This window comes from Triturus cristatus, chromosome 6 (genome assembly GCF_964204655.1).
Source record: "Triturus cristatus chromosome 6, aTriCri1.1, whole genome shotgun sequence".
In the NCBI taxonomy this organism is placed as follows: Eukaryota; Metazoa; Chordata; class Amphibia; order Caudata; family Salamandridae; genus Triturus; species Triturus cristatus.
Genome location: NC_140589.1, coordinates 1,734,407,399 through 1,734,429,638, shown reverse-complemented (window position 1 = coordinate 1,734,429,638; position 22,240 = coordinate 1,734,407,399). Strand labels below are relative to the sequence as shown.

General features: G+C 46.7%; 1 protein-coding gene across 1 annotated transcript in view; it reads left to right on the top strand.

Annotated features, from left to right (window-relative positions):
- The window catches only part of TAF1A (TATA-box binding protein associated factor, RNA polymerase I subunit A), a 519,167-nt gene that overhangs the window by 376,985 nt on the left and 119,942 nt on the right, over window positions 1–22,240 (top strand). The gene's annotated exons all lie outside the window — the stretch shown is intronic.

The window sequence follows — 22,240 nt, the reverse complement described above, 5'->3', positions numbered from 1 at the left end:
GTAAAAAACGACAGTGAAGCTAATTGGGCAGATTATCTCGAAGGAAAGGACCACGACTTCTGTGCTTAAGATGTGAAAAGGTATGAATGATAGTGCCTCTTCTTTTCACTGCAATATGCAGAAGCACATTCCAATGCAAAAATGCAAAATTTGCTTCCTCCTACCAAATTCTTCTGAACCGAGAACTGACTGTTTTAGGAAGTTCCTGTGGATCTCTGTAGTGTGCTGAGGTCCAGTAAAAACCAAACAAACTGTCACAAATACACAAATTCCCTTCACCAGTAAGCAGATACATTTACTGGTTTATGCAGTTGATGTGGTTCTCTGTACGTAAACCGAGACCCACACAAACTGCTCATAAACTGGGGCAATGTGGACAGTTTGTTTCGTTTTCACTGGACCTCTGGACCTCAGTGCACTACAGAGACCCACATCATCTGCATAAACCATAAATTTGTCTGTCCGCTGGTGGAGTGAATTTTTGTGTTTTTTACAGCCCAGTTTCGCATCACGGTTGAACTAAAAAAAAAAAAAGGGCAAGTTTGGCATATTTCACATTTCATTAAATAGTTTCGCTCAGTGGTTTAAATCTAACTGTTAATTTTTAATTGATGTGTGGGTGTTTTGTTAGACTAGCAGACACAATCCATGTTGTCTGATCGCCCTCATCTTAAGCTCAAGCAGTTGATTGGTATCAGTGAATACAGTTCTATGACCCAAATGCATATCTGATCATAGTTGCTTAATTTGAGTGTTAATCTATCAGTTTAACATGGTTTGGAAGGGGATGGAGAATCATTCTGAAACTATTCTTCAACCCACATTTCTGTAAGTTTATTCAGAAGTGTTGGAATTGGCCCTTTCTGCAAGGTTATTCCCAGACTTTTTGCCTTCCTCCTCCTATTTCTTTGCTGAATTAAATTTTGTTGGCCTTGTGACTCTAGCACTGGTTAGTAGTGGTAAAGCACACAAAGTGCTTATGCTCTTTCCGTAAAACATGTTAGATCGACATATAACCAATTGGCATATTTAATTTACTTGTAAGTCCCTAGTAAAGTGTCACTACCTGTGCCCAGGGCATGTAAATTAAATGCTACTAGTGGGCCTGCAGCACTGATTGTGTCACACACTAAACTAACACTGTAAGCATATTTCAGCCCTTCCATTGCAGCCTGTGTGTGTGTAGTTTTAAACTGCCATTTGGACCTAGCAAAGTAAATCTTTTGCCAGGCCCAAACCTTCCTTTTCAATACATATGCCACCCGTAGGGTAGTCCCTGGCCAGCCCCGAGGGCAGGGTGCAACGTATGTAAAAAGTATGAAATGTACTTTCTAAGTTTTACATGTCCTGGTAGTAAAAACCCCTTAAATACAATTTTCACTACTGCAAGGCCTACCTCTCCTGTAGGATAATATTGGAGTTACCTTATTACATTTTATAAGTGTAATTTCCAAATGGGAATAGGTGACCAGTTCATGTTTGGTGTCTCTAGAATCCTAATTTATAATCCAAATTGTGGCTCTGGGAGTTAGTGTTTGAGGGGTGTTGTCAATAGGCGAGTGGTGTTGGTACAAAGATTCTCTCGTGGCACACCCTGTAAGAGCCTTATCCCTAGAGCTGGTGTCAACGCGTTTCAAACCCCATCTTATTGGGGGTTCTCATTAGGACCTGGACATGGTCGTGTCAACTGGAAGAAAATAAAATTTTTATATTTTTTTTAACTGTAAGGAACCCTGTTCCGTTGCTTTTACTGATTCAACTGCACAAAGTACCTTCTATGTATTAAAAGTACAGGAGGGCTGCAATGATCCTAAGTAGCAATCCTGAGCAAATCGTCAAAGCGGGGTGAGGAAGTTGGTTTTATAATCCATGCATATTCTGTCTGGAAAAAGTGTGTGAACAATTCATTAGTGATATAAAACGTGGGATTTAAAGACTTGCCTGTGTTTGAACAGATCTTTTGTATATTCGGACGTCCTGCCTTGTTTTGAGCGATCCACCTGCATGAAATGACAAGCGTTTAGACAAGTGTGGCGGAGCCGCTTTGTTGGTTATGCAAGAATAGTCAGACTCGCACGCTGACATCTATTTTTGGTCGCAGCATGCTTCGGAAGTCTAAATGCCTCACCGCGTGTGTGATACAATCGCATGCATTGTGTAAGCTTTGATTGAATATACATTTGGCAGGGTGAGTTCTGTGAGCATTCACGCTGTTTTGAGACGGCTGGTGCTCATGCAGTATACCGCATATCGTTACACCATGTGCATCGTTTTCAACTGCTAAGATTGTTTACGCGGTGCCACTTTGGAAATGCAAGTGGTTGTTATAGAACTATGTCACTTGCCTGTAGGTAATTGATCTCTCCTGGAACCCGCTGCGAGCTTCGACACCAATTTCTTCTCGATAATGACTTCCGAACGCAGTCTCTTTGAAGAAACTCCTGCAAGTACCGTGATGGATCATTGGAATTGTGTTGTGTGACCAAGCCAATTGCATTGCATATGGGTGCTGTAGTTCTACCTGAGGTAGTTCACTCCTAGAAAGGTGTTCAGAGGATGTTTGATAGTTTGGCACTCTGTCATTTTGTTGAGCCCACTCATGGCTGTGTCAAATTTCATTATGAGGTATGCTTCCTTTCTTGTGAGTAGGATTTCAGTCTCATCACCTCTAGGGTTAGGTGTGATAGCGCAGAGGATGGTCCATTTGAAATCTTTTTCAGTATGATTGCGTTCCACGTACTGGTTTACCATAGGCACTGCTAAAACCTTGTTTTTTAATCTGGAACGATGCAGCACGATCCTTTGCTTCACTTCCTGGTTGGTTTTGCCTATATAAATTTTTTGGTATGGACACATAATGGCATACACCACATTTTTAGGACTCGCCTACGCAGCTCGCATGCGCTGCATAGGAGGGCCTTCAGCCGTCGCTCTGCTCTTTTTGAAGCACACACTCGTGCTTGTGGCCGCATCCACCTTGCGGGAGCGAGCAGCGGCATGCATGCTAATTAGCCGTTGCTCGCTCCCGCAAGGCGGATGGTGCCACAAGCACAAATGTGCTTCAAAACAGTCATTAAGCAGAGCGCGAGCCGCTTTCTTTTTTTTTTTTTCTACTTGAGGCGCGCGCGCGCTTGTGTGTTGCTTTCCTATGGCCCGTTCTGCCACTTCCCGCTTGCTTTCGTCATTTTCTTTTTACACTACTGCATTTTCTACACCCCCTCCCTTTCTCCACCCTGCCCATCCCGTTCTCTGCCCCTCGCACCCGTTCTCTCTCCCAGTCTCTCGTTTTCTTTGCTCCGCCCCCTCTCTGCTTACCCGTCCTGCTGCTTTTTTTTTTTTTTACATTCAGCGGAGGCACGCGCGCTTGTGTGTTGCTTTCCTATGGCCTGTTCTGCCACTTCCCGCTTGCTTTCGTCATTTTCTTTTTACCCTACTGCATTTTTACACCCCCTCCCTTTCTCCACCCTGCCCATCCCTTTCTCTGCCCCTTGTACCCGTTCTCTCTCCCAGTCTCTCGTTTTCTTTGCTCTGCCCCCTCTCTGCTCACCAGTCCTCTTTCCCCCCCCTCCTCTTTCTTGGTTGTATTGGCCCTTTTCCTCTTAGACTCTAAATTCCTCGCCACCTTCCTATACCCATCTGCCCTTACCGTCACCACGTTCTGTTTTGCTTGCTTTGTTTTGTTTAGGCACTCTGAGAGAGTGCTTGTGTTTTCCAGCTCTCTCCTGAATTCTTCGCTGCCGAACTCGCTCGTGTTGCTCAATCGCTGTGTGCCACCCCAGGCTGCCTCTATTTTGTCTGTGTGCTTCTCCACTGCCCTGTGTTGCTTTATCTCTCTCATCCTTATTCCCCACTCTCGCTGTGTTGTTAACCCCCACCGTGCCTCGATCTTGCTTGCACCTCCTGACTTCCTGGTGCCTCCCCAGCCCTATGCCTTCCTCTCCATGTTGCTATCCCACAACTATGCTACCTTGTTTTTCTTCCCTTTACCTCTCCAACTCGGATCGGCAAACAAAAAGAAAACAAGCATTTGCAATGCAATAGGTCTAGCATTTACACCAGTTTGAGCTATTGGCATTGTAAATGACAATGCCTTTAATTTTGTTTTGGTTTTTGAAAACATAAATAAAACGCAGTGTCATTTACAATGCCGATAGCTTAAACTTGCGTAAATGCGAGACCTATTGCATTGCAAATGCTTGTTAGTCTTGCAATTTGTAAACTCGTTATGACGCCAATATCTGTGGCAGTCTGTGAAGGTGGTTCCTTCCATGGTCGATTTGCAGACTTTGGTACTTTGTGCAGGTGAATCAGTAAAAGCAATTGAACAGGGTTCCTTACAGTTAGAAAAATGTAAGTTTTTCATTTTCTTTCAGTTGGCACAACTAAGTCCAGGTCCTCATTTTTTTGGGGGTTTTTTTGTAACATATTTTTATTGACATTTTCAAAGTTCATATACTGTACATTATACAGATCTATCGAGCAATTATGCCATATAGTACAGTATGCGGTATCACACATCACCTGCATCGACTAGTGGAGAGTCAGCGGGGAGAAGAAACATTCAAATACATCACGATGTGTGTACCCAATGGGCTCTGATGCATAATATGTCACTTGAACTGGGGTGTAACACAGGTATAAACTAGGGAAGGGGCATGGAAGGTCATATCCGGTCCTCGCAAGCGAGTGCATAAATCGTCGTATGGGTGTGGCGCCTCTATGACTCGTGATTGCACTTCCTCTTAGGTTTGACCTGCAACTGTGATAGTATATCCAATACTGGGGCTTTGTATGTGATCATGTCGTCGGTGTATTACGGGGTTGGTCAGATAGGGTCTGCGACTGCGCTTGCAGGGCTGACAATGTGGGTGTGTCGTCTTTAGGGTCCTCGCCCGGGTTTAGCTGCTTGAACTGATATAATAACATGGCCCATTCCATGGATATAGGGGTCTTGCGGACCCCTCTCACCTCCTCCTCCCGCAGCGTCTCCTCTTCCACCGCCGCCCATTTGTGTGTAGCTCCCACCCACGCCGCCAGCGGAGGGCAGGTTGGGGATCGCCAGTGCATGGTAATGCTGCGTTTGGCTAATAGTACCGCAAGGGAGAGGAAGCGAGTCCGCACCCTGTGTTGCTTGCGTGCGCGAAAGATACCTAGGGCACTGGCCTCCCATGAGTTCATGCAGGTAATCCCTGTAAGGTCACCCAGAGCAGTGTGAATGTGTTGCCAAAAAACTTGGATAATAGAACAACTCCAGAACATGTGTTGGAAATCTGCCTCCTGCGCATGACATCTGGGGCAAAGGAACTGCGTGTTGGGGTAGCATCGTTGGAGGCGTGCCGGTGTTAAATAAGCTCTGTGAAGTATGTAATATTGAATGTTTTTAAAGCGTGCGTTTCTAGATACCTTTTTGGGGTACTCCAGAGCCCTCTCCCACTCCTTCTCGTGAAGCACGCGCCCAATTTCCGCCTCCCATGTGGCCCGCAGGGTCTCTAGTGGTTTATTGGTCAGTTCTCATATGGCTTTATAGAGCCATGTGGTTAGATGGCACTCCGCGCCCATGTGTAGGAGCGTGTGGAGAACTGGGTGTGTGTGCGGTTCCCCCTTTGCAAGGTCGTGGTATGGCCGGTAGCTATCTAGTAGTTGGCGGTGAAGCAGGAACTGCCCCGGAGGAAGGTCGTATTCATCCACAAGATTGCGGAATGGTCTTAGCTGCCCGTCCTCAAAAAGGGATTCCATCTCTGTAATGACACAAGACGTCCACGTGCGAAGCACGCTGTTTGTGTAATAGTGTTCCCGTTTGGGCCATCCTACCAAAGAGAGTAAAGGGGAATACAGTGGCGTCCCCGAGAACATGTGGTGAATTCTGAGCATGCACCTACGCGCCACCGCCACCTGAAGGGGGTACGTACGTTTCGGTTTAGTGCCTGGGAGCAGTAGGCGACGGATCTCTGGAACCGATATCCGCCCTGCGATGGTGTGAGTTTCCACAGTGTACCTGTCTGCCGTCCAGTGAGAAAGCCACTGCAGCTGTGCCGCCAAAAAGTAGGCCTCGAATGAAGGAGCGCCCAGGCCGCCCTGTGTGGTTGGCAATTGCAATTTTTCCAAAGCTATTCTGTGTCTGGTAGACCCCCAAATTAGCGCGCTGAGGAGGGAAATAGGCTCTAGGCGGGATCACTGGCAGACTGGTAAAAAAGTATAACAATCGCGGGACCATGATCATTTTGGCCAATGCCACTCGTCCAATTGGGGCCAGTTGAAGGCCCTTCCAAAATCCGACTGCAGCCCTAATGCCCGCCAACGCCCTGTTATGGTTACCCTCGAAAATATCTGTTGAGGAGTGATAGAGATGGATCCCAAGATACCTAGGGGCCTCCGCAGTCCAGGGCACTCGTTGAGTACCCAGTCTAACCTCCTGCGGGGGTAGACCCGGGTGTAGCGGGTATATCATGGACTTATCCCAATTCACCCGTAGTCCAGAGGCCGCCGTAAATTCCGTCAAAGTCTCCCAGAGGGGGGTCAAGTCGTCCGTAATGTCTCGCACATATATTAACAGGTCATCAGCGTACAAAGAAACACTGTGCACTGTGCCTGCTATAGGTATGCCCCAACGCTCTCCCTCCTGACGAAGTCGTATGGATAGGGGCTCGACTGCCAGGGCAAAAAGTAAGGGGGACAATGGACATCCCTGCCACGTGCCCCTCTGGACCGCAAACTCCGCCGAGATGTAGCGGCCTAGGCGCACTCGCGAAGTCAGTTTAGTGTACAGAAGGCGCGTATATGCGAGGAGGGTGGGACCAATGTCCGCCTGCCGCAGGACTGCAAAAAGAAACTGCCATGTGAGGGAATCAAAGGCCTTCTCGAGATCTAGAATGAGACAGGCCGCCCGGGGATAAATCCCCTTCACCTGGTCTTGGATGTGGAAAACCCGGCGAATGTTCTGGGATGTGCGCCGGCCGGGGATAAATCAGCACTGATCCGGGTGGACCAAGGGACGTATTATTTGTATGTATCTGTCCGCAAGGATCTTCCAGAGGAGTTTGCAATCGGCGGACAACAGCGATATGGGGCGAGAGGAGGCCATTTGCTGCGGGTCCCGAAGCGGTTTCAAAATAAGTCCAGGTCCTGATGAGAACCACGCAATAAGATGGGGTTTGGAATGCGTTGACACCAGCTCTTGGGATAAGGCACTTACAGGGTGTGCCATGAGAGAATCTTTGTACCAACACCTCTCTCCTATTGACAACACCCCTCAAACTTTAACTCCCAGAGCCACAAACACTGACAGGATAACAAAAGACATTCTTTGTTTAATTATATTTTTCCGCCTAGTGTTTATTATTGTAGTAAGGGACTGGTATTACATGTCTTGTTATGTTTTGACACATTATACTTGTTTACCATTTTTAGTTTAATGATTTGTTTGTTATGTACTTTTCTACAATGTTTGTTATACATGTTGCAAAAAAGAAGTGTTGCCCAACATGATGACATATAAAAATTTCGGTTTTCTTAAAGTAGAAAAAGAAAAGTGAAATAAATCACACAGGCTTCTGAATTAAGGACAAAGGCAAGTTTTTTGTAGCAATTTGTTTAAACTATGCTATCTAGAAACAATGTGTGTATACAAAATTGAAGTGGTCCAATCAAGGAGCGCACGGACCCAAGCCGTTGGCATTTTCTTCCCTGGGCCATTAGGTGCCTGCAACCTGTGTCTGGGCCACATGACTGGGTGTGGGTCACAGTTGGGCTTTGCGTATTCCTCCTACACAGCCACACACAATGGGGAGCTTAGGTGTGACCGGATGGGCCATCACTGGCAGGATGGGAGGTAGGAGCTGTGCCAAATCCCACTTACACTTGAATAGGCTGTGTCCTGTCTCCATACAAAGGGCTGCATACACCCTGCAGTTAGTCTGGAGCCAGGAAGGCGGGGCACCTGTGCATTTCAAAGACATACTTCAAGAAGCTTCTCCCATTTTCAAAGGCATAACTGGGTATCCGTACTGTACCCCAGAAACCAACTCTTTAGTACACTTCTCGGCCTGTAGGTATTCTGCAAGGAAGAAGGACTGATGTGCTGTTAATAGGACTGATGTGCTGTTAATAGGACTGTCACTCTTCTGGACTGCTCCTCTGAAGGAACGCATGCTGTGCTGACCTCCTGCCCTCTTGCCTGGGTGAGAAGAGAACGGGACCTGCAACTTAATCCTTGAACCCAAGACACCAGAGTGACTCCGAGGCTAGCCTGCTGGCCTCCTAATCTGAGCCGCATGAAGATAAAAGGCTCCCCAACATCCTGGACCCTTCTGCAGTGAGTTCCTGACCCCCAAGAGGTGCCCCTCAGGTCCTTAAGGGAGCTGAATTCAAGCTTTCGGGCTCTTCGTGACCGCAAACAGGCCCATTTGCATCGAGACCTTGCCGCTAGCCCTGTGATTTAGCACGAAGCTCTAGCAGCTGCCTCTTCGCATTACAGCATCGACCACTAGCGTGGGACTGCTAGCGCGATGCTCCAGCAACACCCTCCGGCGACACTCTCCATACTCGTCGCGGCCTACTTCATCGTGAATGGGCTCTTGGCACGGATTTGAGAAGGTGAACTTCAAGTGGCCAAACCTGGTGTCTTTAGCCAACCTGCACTCCATTACGGTCGCCCTGAAAGTGTGACTTTGACCCGGTCCAGTGCGACTAGATATCCCTAGTTTGCGCTTCATGCTTTTTGGCGCTATTTTCACACATTTTGTCGTTTTGGTCTTGTTTTGTTTACTATATTTTTCTTTGTTTTTCTAACTTTTTGTGTGGTGTTTTTCACTTTAATACTGTTTGAAGTGTTACACAAATACTTTACATATTGCCTCTAAGTTAAGCCTGACTGCTTTGTGCCAAGTTACCAGAGGGCTGAGCACAGGTTAATTTAGGGTTGGCTTGTGCTTCACCCTGACAAAGAATGTGGTTGCTGCTTGACCAGAGCTCACTCTCCAGTCAACCAACAACTCAGTTTCTCACTGAAAGGTACCCACAAATACCACACATTTAACTTTAGATCAGGTGTTGTAAATTGGGACGGGGACGTCATTGATTTACAGGGGCATATTGCTGCTTATCTAATGAAAGGGTGAAAGAAGAGACCAACTATATGTACATTAACTTGGGAGCTGACCTCTGACCAGCTACAAACTTATCTTTGTACAGCTGCACACTCATCAGAATTAGCAGATCTGAGGTAAATGCCTATGGATGTCTACCAACTTATTAAAATGTAAATTCCAGCTGAATCATTCAAAAATATGAATGGTTTGCACAAAATAGGTTTTTCCAGAGTTGCTTCTGTGCACAAGACACTAAGGGCAAAGCTAGGAAACGGCCTGCTTATGTGGCTAGGTTCATGTGAATGCTAAGATTAATGGTAAATGCCCAGGGCATAATGCACTGGTACATATTTGCAGTGAAAATGGCACTTGTGAATTCCAGACGGATCAGAATGACATATTCAGCATCTATTTAGTAGAGGTAAGACTTTTGGTACTCCATTTCAGGACCATGTACTGGATGAATCACAGCAATATTTAGTGTAAATTTGAAGAGACTGAAATTCTGCTCTTCTCATGATAACTGGACCAGTAACTGGTGGCCTGCTGGTGTGTCCTAACCCCCAAAGACTTGCACTGTAGTCCGGAATCTGGAAGTGGAGTTTGAAAATAATCTATAATTTCTTCCACAGATCTTTTCGGTCATCGGAACTTGTTTTGCATTACTCCGTTCTCTTAAGAAATCTTTAAATAAATCTTCTTCCTTTAGAGACGCACAAAACAGTGGTCCACACCCTTGTCACTGCACTGCTAGACTATGCTAATATAATTTCCATTAGATTACCAGCCTATTTGGTCATCCACCTTCAGAATATTCAGAATGCTGCAGTCCTTTTTTCCCGAAGATCCCCGTTGTGCATCAGTATTGCACCATCTTAGACTACTTTCTGGTCCAAAAAAGATCCTTTTTTAGTGTTCTGTTACTGGCTCACAGAGCTATCTACAACTGTGAGCCCAAACCTCTGTCTGATCGTCTTCAGCATTATATTCCAGTTAGAACCTTGGTATCTTCTGATGTTCACCTGATTTAAATCCCCAGCTGTAGATGTTCCAGGAGGAAAGGGTGCTCCGTCTCTAGTTTGGCATCCAAAGCCAGGACCCATCGTCCACTGACACTCTGTCATGAAATGAGGTGCACTTCAGAAAACATTTAAACATGTGATTGTTCTCTACCTATTAACCTGTTTTTCAGTGCTGATTCTTTTGGTCTTTTGTTTAACGCCAAGCGCTCCTTTTGGGAGTAGCTGTCATGCTCTACGAATCCCTTCATTTATTCACTCATGCATTCTGCATATTAATTTTTTCACTGTTCAGCATATCCCTCTCACAGCTGGTAAGTTCCATCTGTTCACTAGGGAATCTTCCCACGATTTATAGGACATGGTTAGCAAACCCAGAGGAATTTCAGCCAACCTGGCCTAAATCATCCAGGATGGTCCGGATTCAGCCAAATACATAATCCATTCTGGACTGGACGTGACTGATTGCTTGGACAGAGCAGTTGACACTAGGGGGTGCAGCCTTTTCTGATGGATATAACATTATTTGGTCTCACCTGTTTGGTGAGAAAGACTATTCTATCCTGCACAACAGTTCCCTCAGCAGTTTCCTCCCTTTCGGGCTACTCCTGAGGTTTGATGTACTGGTGACACTATAGCCAATTGCCCCCCCCAGCAAGTACCTCCGCCCTTGTGGGGGCGGGGGGGCAAGGATCAGGGAGACAACATCCTTGCCATCTGGGGCAGCGAGCTTCCCAATCCCCCGCCCTGTGGCATCAACCTCCAAGCCGCTTTAGTTTGCCAAAAGTGGCACACAACCACCCTGTGGGAGACAAGGCCAATTATTTCCTTCAAGGCTGGCAAAATGTAACATTCAACAGGTGGGTCCTTCAGGTCGTTCAGTGGGGCAATACCATGCCATTTCTTTCTGACCCGCAACATCTTTCGCCCACATGAAGTGGCTTCTAGAGAATGGGTTTTTTCAGGTTGTCTTCACCAATGAAGCACGTATTATAAGAACGTGTACCTAGAGTATCCTTTACTTGGGTTCATTTGCACGCAGTAGCTTATTCTAGTCCTGATGAAAGCCATGCCCTATTAGAGGCTTTATGGCTGAAACATGTTGACCAACTTCACCACCACCACGGTCTAAAAATCTGTTGACTGCCGGTGCACTATTATTTTAATTCTAGCCAAGCACGTACTACGAATAAAGCTGTGTCTCACGTTCTTGAGCTAGTTTTAATTTCACTTACACTTAAAACAAAAAATATAAATTCTCTTTTGCGCTGCGCTCTCACGCATACCATCAGCTTTTCATTTGTGGATTTAGTATATCCAAACATCTTTACTATCAAAACATCCTTGAGCTCCTCCCTCACAGTGAGGGAGTTGTAGCCCCCATAGGAGTTTCCTCTGGGATGGAGAATCCCAATGATGAAGCATGTCACCTTTTGGTGAGTGAGGGATTTCGTCCTTTAAAGGGATATGCCCATTTATTTCTTTAGGTGTTGTTTCACTTTCAGATTTGGTATCATTTGATCCAATATTGATGTAGTAGTCTTTTACACTTTCCAAACTTTTGATAGACCCCAGGGTTTCACTTTGTCTTTGATTCTGTTTTTGGGGGAATATACCCTGTGTGGTCTTTTAAATTTATTTTCTCTCAGACCCTCTGGTTGTCAAACCGTAATTTGTAAGTGTTCTAGAGAAGCACCTGTCTATCTTGCTTCAGGGGGTACAGACTCTTTTAGCGACAGCAGCTTTGGAGAGGTTTCAGGCCCTATAAATAGTGACTGGCTGTCATTTGCATTATTTCCTCCTGCCAAAGTAAGATGGAGCCACCATTGTATTTTTAATCTCCACCTGCTTAATGCCAACTTGTGGATAGACAAATTTCAGACACTATCACTTGACTCAGGTTCTGTCTGCTCTGGATCCAAGTGACTAGATGGTGACTTTAGACCTGCAGGACGTCTACGTTTCTGTACCCATCCTGCAGTTCTACAGACACTACTTGTGGTTAGAGATAGGCTGGGAGCATTTACAATTTGCAGTGCTCCTCTTCAGCCTCTCTAGTGCCCCTCAGGTGTTAATGAAAATGAGGGGCATGATGTCGGCACACCTTCAGAATGAAGGGATTCCAGTTTTTCCCTACCTCGACGACTGACTGTTGAAGGCAGGTTCACTACAGTCAGTCGTGAATCACCTCCAAATGGCAAACATCCTGACTTCATTGGAGTTCAATATCAACATGCAGGAGTCACACCTGACTCCTTCACAAAGGCTCCCTTTCATTTGGGCCTTTCTGGATACAGTTCTGTTTCCCGCCTCCTCCCGTCACGACAAGTCCAAGACATTTACCTATGATCCAGACGTTTCAGCCTTGATTTTGGGTCTCACAGAGAGTGGTTATGAGGCCTCTTTGCTTCTTGGCCTTCGGCATCCTGATTGTTGACTATGTCAGATGACATATGTGGGTTTTGCACTTGAGTCTGAGTTAGCCCAGCACCAGGAGAACTTGTTGGATTCCATCCAGATTTCAGAGAAGACTTCTAAAGACTTGCAGTGTTGGTGGCTCAACCACAATTAGACCATCGGCAGACCCCTCTCTCTGCTTCACCCAGAGCTGACAATAATGATGGATGCATCGGTATTAAAACTTTTGTGCTCTGGAATTTCCAAGAGGGCTCTCTCTTGGAGACACATTCTTGATAAAGTATGCATTCCTGACGCTCTCTCTCCTGCCTAGAGTTCTGAACATCATCAGGAACCACCATCCATAGTCATCCTTATGGCTCTGGATTGGGCAAGAAGAGTACCAGAGAGACCTGGGCAGGATCATCTGTCCTCCAATGAGGCTTCCACCTCTGGAGGCTGTCCTGGCGATGCAGCAGGGCAGAAGCCCACACCCACACCTGTGTAATCTGTACTTTAATGCATGAAGATTGAACAGCAGCAATTGACTGTGTTTGACCTTTCATTCAAACTTGTGGGTGTCATCATTACTGCCAGGCATCCCTCTATAAAGTCTATCTATGCCGGGCACTGGGACAAGTTTGTAGTCCACTGTCGTACCTGCAATACAGACCTGATACAAGCCAAACTGTAGGATGTCTTGTTTGTTTTGTCTCTGGCCCAGCAAGGACTTGCAATGAGCACTGTTACAGGTTATTTGTCAGCCCTTTCAGACTATTTGCCTTTGCCGGACCAGCTGTCCTTGTTCAAATCACCTGTTGTGCTAAGGTTTATAAAAAGTTTCACAGACCTTTTGTGATGCCACAGTGAAAATCTCAGTTTTGTCTACACTTTCCTCATGCATTCCCATCTCTCGACTCTGAATGACTGTAGTACAATCAGCTTTTTCTGGGGGTTCTCTTGGGCAAAGTAATGGAAAGCAGTGAAGAAAAGGACTTGGATAGTCCTCTGCATTAATATCTGCTAGCACTTAGCTAATAGGAAGACTTCAGAAGGACTGCGGGCCTATTCTACAAGGCCCAAGGTTGCTATCACTGCTTTGGCACATGGAGTGCCCATTCTTGATATGTCAGACCGCTATGTAGGCATCAGTGCACATGTTCATGAATCACTACTGCCTTGACAGTCCGGAGGGCATTTTGCCCGTTCGGTCCAGCAGAACTTTTTAATCTGAGCCTCTTTCACTGATCCACCACATTGGGAGGAACTGCTTTGGTATCTATTCTAAAGGTTAGTAACTTACCATTAGAAGTATCCATGAGAAGAACCGGTTAATTATCTTTGGTACATTCTTTCTGGGTGATACTGTATCTAACCATACATTTCTCACTTCTATCCTGCCTGGGTCTGGGCAGTGTTCTAGTTTTCACACTCAAAAGCTCAGAAAGTAGAGATATGCACACTGGTATATCTGAATATTGTTGAGCTTCACGTCCGAGGGTGCAGACTGAGTCCAGAAAGAAATTGCCATTGATGCAGAAGTGTTGTGCTTGTATGCGTATCCATCATTCCTTCTGGGGCAGAATGAAGTTAGCATGGAGAGCCGTACAGTGCCACCTACTGGCTTGTGGGAGCAATGCTGGTTAAATCTTCCTGATCTAGTTTGGCACCTGGGGATGTTCAAAACGTAAGCAATCTGTGGTTAGATAGAGTATTCACCAGAAAGAACAATGGAAGGTGTGTAACGTATACATTAATGCGATAAAGCGCTAGATGGGACATCTCTACAGTAGCTGTTTTGCAGAGCTTATAACGTCTAGACACTCTGTGAATGGTTGTTGCGTCATTCAAGTCAAACTTACTTTATTCTTTTTAAATAAAACTATAAAAGCTTTCACATTAATAAAATACAATATCAGAAACATTATAAAATAAATCAATCAATCAATCAGGCGTTTGTTAAGCGTGACTACTCACCCGTAAGGGTCTCAAGGCGCTGGGGGGGGGGGGCGAAGGGGGTTAGCAGGCTTCAGTCCATCAAGGGAGGGGTCTGTCGAAGAGCCAGGTATTGAGGTTTCTTGCGAAGATGGGGAGCGATGTTGTCGGTCTTAGGTGGAGCGGCAGGGCGTTCCAGGCTCGGGCTGCGAGTAAGGAGAAGGAGCGGCCTCCCGATCTGGTCTTTCTGGTGCGGGGGACTACAGTGTAGGAGATCTGGGCAGATCGTAGGGTCCTCTGGGGTGCGTGGAATTTGAGTTGGCTGTTCAGGTATGCTGGTCCGGTGTCGTGGAGGACCTTGTGGGCGTGGGTGAGCATCTTGAAGGTGACTCTAGCTTTAATGGGGAGCCAGTGGAGTGTGCGCAGGTGCTGGAAGATGTGGCAGTGTCTTGGCAGGTCGAGGACCAGTCTTGCCGCGGCGTTCTGGATGTTCTGCAGCTTGCGGGTGAGGTTTTTGTTTATTCCGGCATAGAGTACGTTGCCGTAGTCGAGTCTGCTGGTGACCAGGGCGTGAGTGACGGTCTTTCTGTGTTCGAGGTGGATCCATTTGTAGGTCTTGCGTAGGAGGCGGAGGGTGTGGAAGCAGGAGGACGAGACAGAGTTGATGCGGAGGTCCATTTTGAGCTCTGAGTCCAGGATGATTCCCAGGTTGCGTGTGTGGTCCGTGAGGGTGGGCTGACTTCCGAGGACGGGGGGCCACCAGGTGTCATTCCATGCATCGGGGTTTGAGCCCATTCTGAGTACTTCTGTTTTGTTTGTATTTAATTGTATCTGATTTTTTTCATCCATTTGGCGACGGCTTCCATGCCTTCTCGAAAATTGTGTCTGGTGGTATTGGGTTCGTTAGATAGGGAGAGGATGAGTTAGGTGTCGTCTGCGTATGACACAATGTTGAGTCTATAGGTTCTGACGATGGGGGCGAGCGGAGCCATGTAGACGTTGAAGAGTGTAGGGCTGAGGGAGGACCCCTGGGGGACTCCGCAGGTGGTAGGTGTAGGGTCGGAGAGGAAAGGGGAGAGTCTGAGCCGCTGCATTCTGCCAGAGAGGAAGGAGCAGATCCAGTTGAGGGCCTTATCTTGGATCCCTGCGTCGTGAAATCTGCGTATTAGGGTGCGGTGAGAGACTGTGTCGAACGCCGCTGCGAGGTCGAGGAGGATGAGGGCTGCTGTTTCTCCTTTGTCCAGTATGGTGCGTATGTCGTCTGTTGCAGCGAGGAGGGCGGTTTCCATACTGTGGTTTTTTCTGAAGCCGGATTGGGAGGAGTCGAGGATGTTGTGCTCTTCGACGAATGGGGCGAGTTGGCTTTTGATGGCTTTCTTGATGACTTTCGCTGGCAACGAGAGCAGGGAGATGGGTCTGTAGTTTCTGAGGTCAGTGGGGTCTGCCGAGGGTTTCTTCAGGAGGGGGTTGACCTCTGCGTGTTTCCAGTCATCGAGGAACATGGCGGTTGGCAGGGAGCGGTTGATGGTGTGGCAGAGCATGGGTGCGATGGTGTCGGCGGCTCTTGAAAATGTGCTGGGGGCAGGGTTCCGTGGGGGCCCAGGAGTGGTTTGACTTCATCGTCTTCAGTGTGTCTTCGGTGGTGAGGGCTGTCCAGTTGTCGATCGCTGGCTTCAGGGTGTCGGGTGGTTGGTGAGGGTTCAGTGTGTTGGTAGTCTTCGTCGAAGTTGTCGTACATTGATTAAAAAGGTTAAATACAACTCAACTGACTTTCCCACCCCTCTCTAGGGATGAGACCATCACACTTTTGTGTAATGTTAAATCCGGTTCCCCTTTAGAGGTTATGCCTGCAAAAATCTCGGCGCCTCTCGCACAGGTACTCGCGGACTCTGTTAGTCCTCTTTTTTTAACTCTTCTCTTGGAAGGGGTCTGGTCCCCCCCACTTGGAAAGCAGCCCAGGTCATTCCTTTGCGAAAAAACAATAAACTTCCAATGGATGACCTCTCCAACCTCCGTCCTATCTCCCTTCTGCCCTATCTGAGCAAGGTCCTGGAGAAGCATGTGAATAAACATCTCTCTAACCATATCGAAGCAACCGGATACCTGGATCTGTCCCAATCAGGATTCCGCGCAAACTACAGCACAGAGACCGCATTGGTAGCCGTAACCGACTACATTAGACTTACTCTTGATCAGGGACAGTCTGCCATCCTGGTCCTTTTAGATCTCTCCGCTGCGTTCGATACGGTTGACCATCTGACCTTGCTCGGAAGACTAAAAGAGACTGGACTTGGAGGAATGGCATTGAACTGGATTACCAGCTTCCTTTCCAATCGCACACAAACACTCAATTTAGGCCCTTTTCGCTCTACCACCGAAAATCTGACCAAAGGGTGTGCCACAGGGCTCCTGTTTGAGCCCCATATTATTCAACATCTATGTGGTCCCCCTTGCTTCTATTTTAATATCTCTCGGGTTCATCCCCGTATCTTATGCGGATGATGCCCAACTTATCTTCCCATTTAATAAATCCTCTCTGACAGCCCATACATCTTTTGCCTCAGGTATGTTGGCCATCTCGCAGTGGATGAGTAGCAATTTTCTCCAGCTGAATGCAAATAAAACGGAGATCATCCTCTTCGGAGATGCCCCCATCATGTGGCCTCCCACTTGGTGGCCAACGGAACTGGGCCCTGCTCCTCTGCCCAAGTCAACAGCAAAAAATCTGGGTATGCGCTTTGATCAGGCTCTGTCTATGAAGGACCATGTATCTCATACAGTTGGCGCATGTTTTTTTACTCTGAGCCTTTTGAGGAAAGCCCTTCCCTATCTCCCGGACTCTCTCCGCAAGACACTTGTTCAGGCACTCGTACTGAATAAATTGGACTACTGTAATGCTCTCTTGGTCTCTGCTAATGAGTCTGCGCTTAGCCGTCTGCAGGTGGTTCAAAACACCGCGGCACGATTAGTTACTAATGGCCCGTATAGATCAGCTTCACTCCCGCTGCTCCAACAACTTCATTGGTTGCCAGTGCGGAAACGGATCAAGTTTAAGCTCTGCTGCTTGACACACAAAGCACTGTGGGGACCCGGCCCCCCATATCTGGCTGCGAGACTCCACCAATATACTCCCAGTCGCGACCTGAGATCCTGTTCCAAATCTCTGCTACTTACTCCGAGAATTAAGAGAACACGGTTCGGAGGTAAATCTTTCTCCTATCAAGCTCCTATGATCTGGAATCAGCTCGCCCTTCCCCTGAGGCAATGCTCCGACTACCTTAGGTTCAGAAAGATACTGAAGACCACCCTCTTCGCAGAATGATATTGCTTCAGCCGCCCCGCACTGCCTTGTTAGCGCCGAGAGACCCCCTTGGGGGTGATTCACGCGCTTTATAAACTATTAACATAACATAACATAAATGAAGTAAATAATTTACGTTAAAAGCTCCTTCAGCACATAAGACGTCTGAGGGCTCTGATCCTGAAGTAGCAACGTAAAGCAAATAAAGGGGCTCCGCAGCATGTGAAGATAAATCAGGGCCAGTCTTACTTGGAAGAAAACTTTTCCTCTTAGCAAGAGTGGTATACATTGATTTCACAGAGAGCAACAATGAACACAGAACATCACAAATGGCATCATTCAAATGTTGATTAGCTCACTTTCAGCAGCATTGGTTGATTTTAGCAGTCATTCGGGATAAATGAAGTTTTCCCCAAACAAAAGTGGCTTGAGTTTTCCAAAGGATTGCTGTCATTGCAGTATATGGACGGGGAAGCCTTCATTCTTTGCAATAATGGCTGTATTGATATGTGACAGGACCTAAATAGGTGGGACAGTGCTAAGCTTTCCTGTCTGTCCAGGAGATTCAAAGAGGTGCTTCTGCTGGCCATCCATACCCCAAGAAACCTGGTGCATTCGGGGCCAGGAGGTAAATGCTCTCCTCTGCTGGCCTGCACCCTGCTCCCCCAGGGCAGATCTCCACAAAGTGCAGAGTATTTTCTAAAGCAGATCCAGACACCGAGCCTCCCACTCTTGTCCACACAAACTAGCATTGGGCATGTCAATAAACCGAAGTTTGCACGTAGATGATGGTTAAGAACTGGCCACAGACATCACGAAATAGGATCCAGCAATGAGTCAAAAATTTCAGTTTTCGGCCAGCTGATACATTATCCCTATGTCTGTAAATTAATCTGCAGCTATGATGCTGCCTCTCAGAAATCCTCTACTGTCTCAAGTTAAATGGGATATCTTTCCTCTCGTGAATTATTAGCCATGGGTAGAGGGGCTGGAATCACTTTGGGTCATTGTGAATCCATTGTTTGCAGTCCTCAGTGTTATTTGTGTTACTGAGATTATTTAAGGCATGAGGACCCCAGGACACGTCCTAAATAAACAAAACACTTTAAGACCCGAGAAGTTTACTTCAACATTTACTACAAACTACACTACATGATCTAGTAAGTTCCCGTTTCACACTGTGAGAGATGCCTCTTTGGTGTTGCTGCCCCTTGGCTGTACTAATCTGTGATCTTGGAAGACAACAAGCGATTTGCTCTAAAGGCCCAGCGTCTCTATCTCATGGTCTTCACTAAGGGGATCCTTGCAGACTTTACTAGGAATTATGTTTTTATTTTCTCATTAATGCCTATCTGGACGCAAATTTCCTTTTTTTTATTTTATTTTTATTTTTTTTAGTTTTTGAACTCTTAATTTGTCAATAAATATACTGCAGCATATAAAGTTTCCTAACACGTTTTTGGAGGCCACACATAGAGAGTAAATACAACACGACCATGCCTTCAGACTCCGGCCATCCCAAGCTGACCCTTCTATTGCTGAGGGCATAGCTTTGGTGGTTGAGGTACTGGTGCAGATCAGGGCATACAAATTCTCCCTACTTCCACGGATAGAGTAATTTCACAGATACACGCACATGCACTCATCACACACTTGGGCCCATTTCACTAACATACACTCGATTACTCTATCAGGATTGAACCTGCGGAGAGAAAACTCCTAAACACCCTGTATCTACAGTGAGGCCAATAGGACCTGTTTGATACTGTCCTGAGTCATGATCTAAACAACAATAATCAAAATAGAGTACTCAATAAACAACAAGAAATAACCACCAACACTGTATTTAAAATAATGGTATTTTATCTAAAATTAGTTCAAATGAAATTCAATCAAAAGCAAAATCATTATTCTCATAATTACCTATTCTAGCTAAATGTCATAAATGGGTCAGGACAGGTCTCTCAGTAGAAGTCTCCCGAGTCGCCGTCCTCACAGCATCGATCCTCACCAACGCAGGTTTGGGAAGAAGTGGCCTTAGACCCTCTCTGGGCTAACAATACTTATAGCAAATCTTACAAAAAATAACGCAACATTAAATGTTCTGAATATCCGTTAAACCGCTGAGCAGAGCGAGCAGGAAAGGATGTAGCATTGCTACATTTGGAAAATCTCCGCTCAGAAAAATCACAAAAATAAAAAGACGGAAGAAGGAAACTCGTGTTTTGCAAATGTTTCTTTCGCACACACATCTCCTCGGAACCACCACTGTAATCACAAAGTTCATTGTGGCTCTCTTGTCCTCCAAGGTCATCTGGACGCTTGCCTGGAGTCACTGTCATCACGGAAACTTTCAAAACTCCAGCAGAAGCCATGGTCAGGTGACTTTCAACCATGTTCAGCAAGGCCCTCTCATCAGAATCCGATCACTCGAGTACAGGCTGTAAATGGCAGCCATTTTATCATAGGCCAAAACAGACCATCTTAATTAAAAGAGACAAAAACAACGTTACCACAGCATAGTGATTAAACAGTGTTAACCCCACTAATACCCTTATGTGTATGTAATTATCTAGCTCTTTGCAACACAATGAAGCATTAGTACACGTTATTTCAAAAGCGTTTTTGTGCTTTAAACAAACAGCACTTTAGCAACATGCATTTAGTTAAACCTGCACATTATTATTAAGCAACATATATGCGTCCCACGTGTAATTTCTCTCATTAGTAAATGTTGGTTAATCAAAACAAAACAAACTATTAATTAGTTTGTTTCAAATTAGTGTTTTTAAATCAAAACATATAGACGAAACTGGAGCTTAAAAACCCAATAGATTTTCAACAGAAAACTCTGCTCCAGCAGTACAACTCATGATTATCTGCAGGATGAGTGAACAGAGGGCTCTGTCAATTTTTTATATATTGACTGACCCTTGCTAAACTTTTGGAAGAACTCCACACCAATCAGTATCTTTTGGTGTTTTTCCTTGCACTGTCAATTTTATCATGGATGTAATTTCTGACGCTTTTCCTAACAGGCACCGCGCCTTCACTGTTTCTCCAGTGTCCCTCGTGTGGAAAGAAAAAAACCTAAAATACACCATCACAAGCTGTGCATCCGGTTCTAGACATCCATACAGAACTGCGTCATCTGTCATAAACAGTCCTTGATGACATTTAGCGTTTGGGAAGTAATTTACCTGAGCAGTAGCGAATACTCTAGTGCCGCCTCAGAATCTGATGCTTGTGGACTTCTGCCAAGTGAGAAGCCTGTAGGAGCTAAGCTCCTGCCTTCACCTCATCGCAGCCAGAACACTTCGTCCCCTCCTCAGAGATTCAGAAAAAGGAACAATGAACACCAGTCTTCCCACTGCCGACAGTGAGGCACAAGACTCCATTGGCTTACTCGCCATCATTGTTGATGTTAAAGCACTCATTCATCCCGGAGAACTGGAAGCACGCCGAGCTCAGCGCCCTCCTGAAGAAATCAACAGCGGACCCCACCGACCTCAAGAAATTCCGCCCCATCTCGCTCCTCCCTTTTCCTGCCAAAGTCATCGAGAAGACCGTCAACAGACAGCTTGCCGCCTTCCTAGAGACGAACGGACCCCTCGCAGTCCGGTTTTCGAGCAAACCACAGCACCGAGACCGCACTGATCGCAGCCACCGATGACATCAGATCCCTGCACGACAACGGAGAAACAGCGGCCCTCATCCTCCTGGACCTCTCTGCAGCGTTCGACACCGTCTGCCACCGCACCCTAGTACAGCGCCTCAGCAACATCGGGATCCAAGAGAAGGCACTGAAGTGGATCATCTCGTTCCTCGCCGGAAGAACTCAGAGAGTCCGCCTCCCCCGTTCAGATCCGACGCCACCGAAGTCATCTGTGGCGTACCACAAGGATCATCACTCAGCCCAACCCTCTTCAACATCTACATGAGCCCCCTCGCAGCCATCGCACGCCAACACAACCTCAACATCATCTCCTACGCCGACGACACCCAGCTGATCCTCTCCCTCACCAACGACCCCGCCACCGCCAGAACTAGCCTCCAGGAAGGGATGAAAGACGTCGCCGAATGGATGAAGAACAGCCGCCTGAAACTGAACTTAGACAAGACTGAAGTCCTCATCCTGGGATCATCGCCCTCCGCCTGGGACGACTCCTGGTGGCCCCCTGCCCTGGGCACCACTCCCAAGCCAACGGACCACGCACGCAACCTGGGCTTCATCCTGGACTCCTCCCTCTCGATGACCAGACAAGTCAACGCCGTCTCATCATCATGCTTCAACACCCTGGGCATGCTCCGTAAGATCTTCCGATGGATCCCCACCGAAACCAGGAGGACGGTCACCCAGGCACTCGTCACCAGCCGACTGGACTACGGGAACACCCTCTACGCCAGAACCACAGCCGAACTTCAGAAAAGACTCCAACGCACCCAGAACGCCTCCGCACGACTCGTCCTGGACATCCCCTGACACAGCCACATCTCCGGCC